This window comes from Palaemon carinicauda, chromosome 45 (assembly GCF_036898095.1).
Source record: "Palaemon carinicauda isolate YSFRI2023 chromosome 45, ASM3689809v2, whole genome shotgun sequence".
Taxonomy (NCBI): Eukaryota; Metazoa; Arthropoda; class Malacostraca; order Decapoda; family Palaemonidae; genus Palaemon; species Palaemon carinicauda.
The window spans coordinates 40,982,495-40,994,643 of NC_090769.1; the positions used below are offsets into that span (position 1 = coordinate 40,982,495).

Genomic DNA, 12,149 nt, shown 5'->3' on the forward strand with positions numbered 1-12,149 from the left:
AGGGTAACTGCATTACTGGTTGGTACCCTGCCGGTAGCAGTTAGTCCAGCTGTCTCTGCCACCTTCCCCCTTACTTCCTTCCTTCACAGGAAGGGAATATTATTTGGGGGGGGGGGAGAGATTGAGACGGCGCCTAACGGCTGCTGGTGGGAAACCTAACATACTTTTGGGAAGTCCTCAGCCCTCACTTGGGGTGCCATCCATAAATTTTGCCGCCGACGTCATAGCCGGCGACTGACCTTTTGTGGATGGGTGGAAGCCAGAATCCGACAAATTCTTACCCCTTTCATTGGAACTTTCATTCCAGCAAGGAGACAGTAGGCGGCCTGATAGTCCTCCTACACTTCCAACTGTTATGTTTAACCATAATAATAGGAAACTCTCTTTCCTTACTGCTTTTTCTCCCTCTATCAGTTAGTACCGTCAGATACTAACCTAACACCGGCAGTCCCACCGGCAAAACTACAGTATACAACTATACAGTAGTACAAATATTTTCTAACATACTTTTTGTTTCCTACCGCAGTCAACTGTTGGGACCACGATTTTATGTTGAGGCTGAGTACTCTCACAACACCCAGATGATTATTTTTGATCATCAGGACCTTAAAAAATCACCGATAGTATTAATATATACTACAGGAGGATAATGCTAGTATACACACTTACTAACTCTAACTCTAGTTCCTAGAGTTTTTTCTACCTTGTATTCTCCCTACCCGGGAAACTAAATATTATTACGGATGGAGGTCTCAGCAATGGCCTGGGAGAGGAAAGACAGACATATGTCTTTTCTACTTCCTTTCAAGCTTACTATCCTAAGGTACCATAAACAATAGTAATTACTGTTGTTAATAAGAATTGTATTCTTTCATATCACTAATATAAAAAATTAAATACTCATTGAACCCTTTTTCCTTTACAGGAGGAGCCAATGGAGAAGTGTGCAGCCTTATCCTGCAACCACAAAGGCAAAGACTTTTTCGGCCACACGAAGTGCAGGACTCATGCCCCCTGCCGCATCGTGTCGGGAGTCCTCAACTATTGGGACCCGAAGGGTTGCCCCATCTGCTCGACCCTGCTGGCCAACGGCTTCGGAGAAGCTCCCTCAGTCAACATAGAGACTAGGGATACAGCGAAGGAGTTCAAGTGGTAGCATATCCAGACGACTGGCCGGTATGGGCAGCATCCAAGACTACTTGTCTGCAGGCAGCCAACAAGGTGATCCAATTCCTGGAACACCTGGGCTTTAAGATCAATCGCAAGAATTCTCGCCTTGCTCCAGCTCAAAAGTTCCAATGGCTCGCAATCCAATGGGACTAAAAGTCACACCACCTCTCCATTCCATCCAAGAAGAGGAGAGATATAGCGGGATCTATCAAGAAACTAATCCATCACAAGAGGATTTCAAGACGCCAACAGGAAAGAGTATTGGGATCTCTCCAGTTCGCAGCAGCGACAGACCCGGTGCTAAAAGCACGTCTAAAAGATGCGTCAGGAGTCTGGAAAAGATACGCATCAAACGCTCGAAGGGATCAACTAAGGTTGACCCCGACTCTGTTGCGCACGCAGTTAAGGCCATGGTCAACAGCCAAGAGCCTAGCATGGACAATTCCCCTACAACCACCACAACCATCAGTGGTGATATACACGGACGCCTCCTCGGAAGGATGGGGAGGCCATTCTCACGGGAGGAAAGTGCAAGGTTGGTCGCACCAGTTCAAAACCTTTCATATCAACATTTTGGAAGCTCTGGCAGTTTTCCTGACATTGAAGAAACTATCCCCTCACAGAGCAATCCACATCAGATTGGTCCTGGACAACGAAGTGATAGAAAAATGTCTAAATCGACAAAGCTCGAGATCGCCTCACATTAACCCTGTGGTATTAGTTACCTTCTACCTGGCAAGGAAGAAGGGATGGCACCTATCAGCATTTCACCTACAAGGGTTCCGCAGCACGACGGCGGACGCTCTATCCAGGCGAAAGCCCATAGAGACAGAATGGTCCCTAGACGCAGACGCATTCTCCTTCACCTCATAAAAAGTCCCGGAACTGCAGCGACCTCTTCACATCGAGCGACAACAAGAAACTACCTCGCTACGTAGCCCCTTATATGGACCCAAAAGCAGAGGGGATGGACACCATGTCCCTCGACTGGAACAGGTGGAACCGCATTTACCTTTTTCCTCCAACAAATCTACTGCTAAGAGTCCTCGACAAGCTAAGATCCTTCAGAGGGACAGCAGCAGTAGTGGCCCTCAAGTGGCCCAAAAGCAATTGGTTCGCTCTAGTTCTAGAGCTGAAAGTGAAGCTGTTTCCTCTGCTGGATCCAGTATTATCTCAACTGGTCCAGAAATCGACTGTCTACGCTTCGTCCTCGAGAACCAACAACATACATCTCATGATTTTCTTGCCCTAGCGGCTAACAAAAAGTTTGGAATCTCAAAGGATAAAGTTGTTTCATCGAAGAGTATAAGTCAAGTTCGACTAGGAGGCAATATGAATCTTTATGGAAGAAATGGGTTTCCTTTGTAAAAACAAGGAAACCGACAGAAATATCGATAGATTTCTGTCTCGCATTCTTCATATTCCTACACGAACATGGCCTGGCTTCTACTACGATTACCTTGTGTAAGTCGGCACTGGCCAGACCACTTCTGTACGCCTTTGGAGTGGACCTCTTTAGTGAAATCTTTAAGATCCCAAAAGCATGCGCTAGACTCCAACCAGCAACCCCATCAAAGCCCATCACGTGGTCCTTGGACAAAGTCTTGCACTATGCTTCGAACCTAAACAATGAGAATTGTACTCTAAAGGATCTAACACAGAAAGTAATTTTTCTATTTGCAATAGCCTCAGGGGTTGGAGTTATGAAATAGCGGCTTATCTAGAAACGAAGGCCACATTCAATTCCTAGACACAGGAGAACTGAACCTCTTTCCTGATCCTGCCTTTCTTGCCAAGAATAAGCTACTCACTAAGAGGTGGGGTCCTTGGAGAATCTGCCCACTGAAGGAAGATACCTCTCTGCGACCAGTAGAGTGTCTTAAGGTCTATCTTCGAAGAACTTCAGACTTCAAGGGAGAACAGCTCTTCAGAGGCTAAACTTCAGGATCAAACCTATCCCTAAGACAACTGAGTGCGAAGCTCACCAACTTTATTCGCAGAGCAGATCCTGACAGTACACCCGCAGGTCACGATCCGAGGAAAGTTGCTTCTTCGTTGAACTTCTTTCAACATATGAACTTTGAAAGACTCCGCTCATACACTGGGTGGAGATCATCCAGGGTCTTCTACAAACACTATGAGAAGCAAGTACATGAAATAAAACATTTTGTTGTGGCGGCGGGTAGTGTTATTAAACCCGTCGTCTAGTGCTGCGATGAGCAGTGAACTGTTTTGGGACTTTACAGTGCTTCGGGTGCATGAGTACACTTATCTTCTAGTGCAAATCACAACGATGATTAACACACTGTTCCATATAGGTGCATATCTGACCAATAACACCAGTGCCGAGTGAACTTTTGTGTCACAGTGTTTATGCATTCCCAAAAATCTGTACACGTCAGACAGATTTGGTTTCACATCTCCATTGAGTGGCATTATTCCGATAATGAAATTACATATTTTTTCTACAAGAGAAAATATGGACCCTGATGTGTCTTAATGCTAAAACGTTTTTGCGTCTTATTACTGCCATCTCAGTTACAGACAAATAAAACATGCTAGAGTTTCAATTAGGCCCTATAAGTGCCCAGAACTTGAAATCAGGATACAGATTTTCATAGTAAGTGAAAGGGAAGCTCTAAAGTTTTACCTTCCGTTCATACGGAAATTCAAACCTTCAATCCTTATTGCCGATGTAGACACTTTCTCTGCAGGGGGCAGGAAGCACTAAACCAGTTCCAGGCTTAGTGGAAATGACAGTCAACTGGAATTTCACATACAGGTCTAGCAGACCAGATAAGGAAATCCATTCAAGGTAGAAGGCACATACACAAAGGCACAGCTATAGTAATTTCAAGTTAATTCTCTAGTATGCTTCCATCAGGACAACATGGCCTGAGCCCAAAAGACGAATTTTGAGCAAAGCAAAAAATCTATTTTTGGGTGAAAGTGCCATGTGGTCCGGAAGGACCCACCCTTTTGCTGACCTCTCCCAAAATTACTCTATCTGCGGCCATTTTTGCTTAACGACAAGAAAAGGAATGGCGTCGTAGTAGTAATAGGGAAGGAGGTCCACCGGGTACCTAGATCGGCACCCCTTTCTTTCGTCACTCTTCCCCCTTACACCAAAGAGTTAAATCTATTCGGGGTGAAGATTGCTGTGTCGTATCTAAAAATACTTCCCTTGATATTATACGATATCCTTAATTGGATACTCGTGCCAGGAGTTAGAATCCTAGAGACCTTCGGTTTATTTCTCTGGGAGTGTCACTGTAGCAAATATCCCCTAAAAGGCTACCTAAAGGAACCCTTCCATCAGGATGACATGGCACTCTCACCCAAAATTAGATTTTTCGCTTTGCTCACAATCCGTTTTTTATGGCGAGGAGCTCTCCTTCCAAACAACCCTAAAATCTCCTCCCCTCCCCAACACCTTTGACTCAAGCCATCCTTATTCTTACTACAGGTTAAAGTGAAGCTCAGTGTTGATTTCTTCCTCATTTATTTATATATTCTATTAATCATAATCGTTTTAATTGGTTTTGGTATGATTTCATCTAATTTACTGTATATTAATATTGTAAAATGGTATTAAAACTCTTCATAATAACATCATCTTTGCATGGAAAACCAAATCAATGCTATTTCCCTTCGTTCTTATGGCGAGAATTGATTCAGTGTTTGAACAATTCGGTATTCGAGCAGGGTTTTGGTACGATTTATGCTTGATCCCGGAGGTACGACTGTATGAAAAATAGGAATTATGATAAAACCAAGATCTACCTAGAGCCATCTTAAATTGTCTTTATAGATTTAAGTTAATAGTGCTTTTTTTTTTTTTTAAATCAAGTTTGTGTTATCTTCATCAAAGAAAGGTGACCTAATAATAAATTCTAAATACATATGTTTAAATATATTAACACTATATTCAATAGTACAAAATGACTGAGAAAAAAAAATATTATCTAATGAAGCAAATTAAATTATATTAATATATTTTCCTCTCTATCTATTTAAAAAATGGGTAAAACTTCTGGAATTAATTGTTCTTAGTGTTGGAATAGTTTTGTTGTCTTCTTAAACTACGTGATTTTTTTTATAGAAAATAACGTATTAATTTATACCAAAAAATCTGATCCAGATAAAACTCTAATTTGCTTACATTTAAAATGTTCACTATTTCTATAAGAAATCTCTTTAATGATACTATAAAAGGGTAACGATGAAAAAGCTGAACTCTGCTCACCTTTTTTTTCCTTTGCGTAAAAGACAAAGAAGATAATTTACCCTGACCTTAAAATCAGGAATTCTTACGATAGGGAGGAGAAGATGTAGGGACGAATTTCATTTAGCTGTAGTATAATGGACAGTAATTTTCTTTGTTTTTGGTCCGTGTCATGGGATTGGGATATCCATGTATAACCTATTATAATGTGTAGTTGATGTTATATATTTTTATATATATAGATATGCATAGAGATAACGATATATATGTAAATATAAATATATATATATATATATATATATATATATATATCTATATCTATATATATATATATATATATATATATATATACATGTACATATATTTATATATATAGATAAATATTCATATATACATAAATATATATATTCATATATATATATATATATATATATATATTCATATATATATATATATATATATGAATATATATATATATATATATATATATATATATATATGGATAGATATTTATACAGATACGTATATATATATATATATATATATATATATATATATACACATATATATATATACATACATATATATATATATATTTATATGTATACATATATATATATATATATATATATATATATATATATATTTATATGTATACATATATATATATATATATACATATATATATATATATATATATATATATATATATATATATATATATATATATGTACACAAATATATATGTATATATATACATATACATATATATATATATATATATATATATATATATATATATATATATATATATATACCCTAAGTCCCTTTGACAAATTAACAACTATGTAGTATTCATGTTTGTCACCTATTTATATTTATAGTGTATCACGGTATAAGTGAAAGATGTAACCTTAAATTTTTACTGGTGGTGGTTTGCACGAATTCAGTAGAATTAGAAAGTATATACTGTATAAGCTTAGGAGCCTCTTACATAGCAGGACAGTAAGATTTGAATCAGCATATGAATGAGAGGAATCCATCTAATGGTCTCCTCTCATATACTCACATACTTCATAAATGAAAAGAAAATTCTATGAAGTACTTATTATGTTATCACTGATGAAGCTATATAGTGCTGTGTGCGTCGTGCTGGGAATGAGAAAAAAAATATATATCCAATACAGTGAGATATAAGGGCATAGTGCAACTCAACTAGAGCTATAGGCAGGGTTACTACTTAATTAGACGAGAATGAAGGAACTTTGGGATGCAGGAAACTTTCAGATGCAAGTAGGAAAGAATAACAAACGCAAGCTTCGGAAGAGAGACTCGAAAATTTAACATATGTAATAGAGAAAATAATAACCAACTACGAGAAAAGGGCAACGAGAGCAGCACATCATTACTGATGCACATGAGTAGACACACAAGAGGCACAGTCGATGGTGATGACAAAAATATCCTTTGTTAATTACCCAAACTATAAATGATGGTTAAGGCATTTGACGACCAATGTCCGTAGTGAAGGCTTTCAGTTGGTTTAGGTGTTTTTGAAAGTTTGAAATGCCCACATATTAATGGTGAGAAAGAGAAAATACAAGACAGTATAGATATTACAGTTATTAGTGGACAGCTTAGCAATGGACGTGACTGGTTGGCCAACAGAATGCCTATAACACATTAATAAATAAGTTGACAACTACAAAAGATATATGCCTGGCCTGATGCAAGAAAAAGGTGATATGAAGGAGAATTATCAACAGAAACTTCTGGTGCGAGAGTCACTTCTCAGTTAAGCAATATGCATACACTGGCATTGTGATAGCTTTGCAACCAATATTACCAACTTACTAAAGGGTAATAAAAAAGTAATTACCCGGAAACATGTAAGAATCCTAGAGAGTCCTCATTTATGTGAATCTTTGTTTGATAACAGCTGATCATTGGCAGATATTGTCAAGGATATATTAAACATTGTAGATAGGCTAACACTTGCAAATCTACCCAAGGACGCTAATCATAAAGCCAGACAGGTGGAAGTTATGAGAATGACACTTTTGAGGGCAAGCTATGGGTGCAAACGCCCAAACAGGTGAAGAAGGGAACGAGGTTAGCAGCAGAGGAAAGAGGGGTGTTACTGAGTTAAGAGTCCTGCTCCGGAGTCTGCCACTTCTATTCCTTACAAGATTAAGCTGTTTTATATCAAGATTGAGAGACAAAATTGGTGAGATACAAGGAGCTGTTCCCTACAAACAATCTCTGGCCCAGTATCATAGAAAGAGGGGGAAAAGGTCACAGATGCAGATGAATCAGAGGGAAAACTATGACTCCCCCGCCTGACAACAGCAGCAGTCAGCGAACCAGGGAGGATCCCTAGCCTGTTGAAAGGAGTGGGGTCACCAAGCAATTTGGTATTGGCCCCTCCCTCAGAACCCATAACCTCATCTCCATGGTACTAAGGGTTATCACACACCCTAAATTCTGTTACGTTCAGCTATTGCACAGACGTAAATTATACAAAATCTACTTAAAACATTTACCAAAAAAAATTGGAATACAGTAACAATAAATGAAAATGATAGCCAGCATGCATAAAATATAATAATATTTAAGATTTTACATAAGTATTTATACCAATATAGAAGGTCAACAGAATAATCACACACCAAACTAAATAATATACATAATTGTTCACGTAAATGTAAGTCTTGAGGTTATTTCACAGGCTTCTATACAGCGAGGGATATATGACGTTGCTTAGTTTTTAGATATAAAAGTTGATATGGAGGAACACAGCTTCTGAGTTCTGATGATGAATGGATAAATTTTCAATCTTCTTTATCTTCTACAAGATACTATATCGTTGCAAGTTCAACAACAAATTCCAGGTCACAACAGATGTAGCTGAAATGTCTCCACTCAGGAGTAGTGTTCAGTCAGGTTTCCCTACTCTCTCACCACCCCTGTCATTTATATCGAGATTCGTTTCCGCTAGAGAATTCCGGAGTATTCAAGACTATCATTACGCAACAGCGCCGTGCAAGGGACCCACTCTCGAATCAGCCCGTATAACTCACGCTCGTCAGACGGCTGGCGGTTACTAGTATCTAGAACTTCCATTCCAGAACACAATGATATATTCGAGTTAAAATTGTCTTATTTTTACATTACCATGATACTGGCTGAAAATGAAGTGACTCTCAGACTACTTACAAGATTATTTTGTAGAATGTGGCTTAAAGAGGCAAAACCTAATGAATGGGAGTTAGGAATGTTGGTAAAAGTGGCAAAAAAAGGACACCTGACTGATTGCAATAATTAGAGAGGCATCACACTTACATCAATTGCTATATGAATATATAGTATGCTTATTCTAAAGAGACTGGAGAGAAAGATTGATGAAAAACTGAGAGATGAACAAGCAGGATTAAGAAAAGGTAGAAGTTGCACTGACCAGATTTTCATTTTGAGACATGCTGTACAGCAATGCATAGAATATAGAAACCCACTTTTGATGGCATTTTGGACTATGAAAAAGCCTTTGATAGCGTGCACCGACCAATTTTCCTGAGAGTCATGTGCTATCATGGAATTGCTCTTAAATATGTAAATTTTATTAAGTCTGCTCATGACCATAGCAAGTGCAACGTTAACGTTAATGGAGTCTTATTAAATGAATTTTTAGTGAACAGCAGCGTACTCCATGGGAAAGTGTTGTCACCTATATGGTTTATCCTCCTCGTGGATTTTGTAATGAGTAGAACAGTTGGAGATGGTGGAGAAGGATTGGACTGGATTGGTGATAGGAATTTAGTAGACTATAGTATGCTGAAGATGCTGTCCTTGTTAGCAGAACACCACAGGATTTGCAATGCTTGCTTACCAGAATGCATGAAATATCACACGAGGTTGGGCTGAAGATAAATAGAAGAAAGACAGAGATAATGAGAACGGAGTATGCAATGGAAAATGAAATATCAGTGGAAGGAGAAATGATTAATAAGGTAGAATCATTTAAGTATTTAGGAACTATGATATCCAATACAAGGTCTTTAGAATTAGAGTTTAGTGAAAGATGGAAAAAAGCCTATCAGACAATGGCTAGATTAAGCAAAATTTGGAAATCAAATCACCTGAAATTACATATAGAAATTAGACTATATATCAGTATAGTGAGATCGGTGTTACTCTATGGACATGAGTCATGGTATGACTATGAAACAATCTCCAATAGATTTAGGAGACTTGAGAATAAAGCCCCCAGAAGGATATTGGGAGTTAAATGGCCGGACAGGATTAGAAATGAAACTATAAGAGAGATTACTAGAGTGCCATATGTGGCTGAAATCATGATGAGGGGTAGATGGAGATGGTTTGGGCATGCTCTTCGCATTCCCCAAGAGAGATTAGTTCATCAAACGTTCAGCTGGGCTCCACAAGGCACTAGAAGGGTTGGAAGACTCAGGCCTACATGGCTGAGGACTATGAAGCGCGAAGTAGGAGATGATGAATGGAGAAGTAGTGAATTAAAAACTCAAGATAAAGACGACTGGCGAAATCTAACCGAGACATTTGGGCTTGTAGCATCATGCTTTTCCAACTAGCGTTGTAACTTGGCTAATAATAATAATAATAATAATAATAATAATAATAATAATAATAATAATAATAATAATAATAATAATAATAATATATTGCTTCCAAAATTTAAAAAGCTTGAGTAATATGAATCAGCCTATTTAAGTAAAATATATAGTACATAATGTACATATTTCTGACAACCTTTAAATCGTAGGTTTGCATGGCTCATGAATTTTCATGAAAAGTGTATTGCAGGAATAAAATCCGAGTTGAATATAATTTTCTGACAGCGTATTTTAGCTATAGATGTAGGCCAAGCGACTGAAAGCATTTTATAATCTTATGTGAAAACACACGTCAACGTTAATCTTTGTGTGATAACATCTGGGATATTTTTCGGTTCCATACTCTAAAAAAATGTAATGAACTTTTAAATATATTTCAAGGTTTATTCCGGTGAATATAGCATTTTACCCTCCTTATCAACAGGAAATACGTTCATGCTAAAATTTTTACGTATTCTTGTATCATTTTAGGCTTCCTACACACATGGCAGCATTGCTTTAAAAATGACTCATGATCAATTTCTGCGTAGTACTGAGATGCAAAAGTAGTCAAACTAATGCTCTACGAACAGTATATGCTATACGACCATAAAACTAGTGTGCACAAAACTTAATGTTAATACTTAAATCTCACATATTTTTATTCCGTACTTAGTCATTGATTTCGTATTCCAACTTTAAAAAAATATATATATAAATGAACAAAATTGGCAATCAATAAATACAAACCTTTTCACAACGTTCAACGTATATTAAACTGTCCCTAACGTTCATGTACATTCTAGCAATTTTGTACTCACGTCATTAATCTAAATCCAGATAGCCCATTCGTATATATCTCTACTGTCATGACCGTATCCCATACTCCCAACTACCAGAAGATGAAAGTTATTTTACAGCAATAAATTTGAAAATCCACAGCTGTTCGGACATCTATTGCATGGAACGGGCATTGGCCAAACTTCCGTTGAAATATATTCAATCTAGACATACTTCAATTGAACTTTAAAGATAAAAATCATCACATTTGAGTCCTGATAGGTTTTTCCTGCTAAATGTAACCAGTATCGGGTTGTTTCAAGAACTATGAATCTAACGAAACTCCATCAAGATCATCAGTAGAGATAAATGAATTAATAAACGCTATAATTAGTCATAATCTGTATGCAAGATGAAATATAGATGTTTGGTGGTAAATATTGCAATCTATTGCAAAATCAAAACCAACAAGGTGCCAGGAAACAAAATAACAGAACTCTACTTTCACTAATCCACTAATACAGAAGCAATGACAATACTTAGAGGCAAATATGTTTTCAAAAAATTGGATGAAATATCACATAAGGATATAATCACCACCCCATAGAATTAGATGACACTAATGAAAAATATGAATTTCTACCCTATGGAAACCCAGTCATATAAAAGAAAAAAATATAGCGTTTGAGTTTTCATGTGATATTACAAAGATACAATGTCCTTCATCGCCTAAATATTGTGATCCTTATTCTTTACGAACACCATGATCCGAAAATTTATTATTTCCAATTCATAAAATTTACAAAATCCTCTAAAACGGTATTAATTTTGATCCATCACATGAAAAAACTTTTAGATTCTTAAACTAAATGCCAAACCAACTCTTTTAACCCTAGAATTTAATTGTATATAAAATTAAGGCATTAAGCTATGCACTGGGGTATTAAAGACCATTCAGCGCTGTATCATGTAAATTAATCGACCATACCCATACTCTCACATTTGGTTATCATTTTAACTTCTAAAACCAATCACACAACTTTCATGCAATAATATATAAATGAAAAATAAGGAAGGAATAAAAGGATTTAATAAAATTATTTAAAGCTTATAATATAAACCAATACTCTACATAAATTTTTTCAAGTTCAGGAAATAACTTAAAGACCATGATAATAACCTTTTCGAAATTACTTTGATGCCAAAGGGAAACAGTAACATTATGCTTATAAACAGAACAAAATAATCCGAAAAACAATTATATTTTCTTATCCTTTTATAAAAAATCTTTAAATTATCAAAATGATTTGATAGAGGATACCTAATTCTAACCGGCTAAATCCTAA

At 36.8% G+C, this 12,149-nt stretch overlaps 1 protein-coding gene across 1 annotated transcript in view; it reads right to left on the bottom strand.

Moving 5' to 3' along the window:
• Positions 1-12,149, bottom strand: part of LOC137634687 (uncharacterized) — an 807,811-nt gene that overhangs the window by 75,494 nt on the left and 720,168 nt on the right. The gene's annotated exons all lie outside the window — the stretch shown is intronic.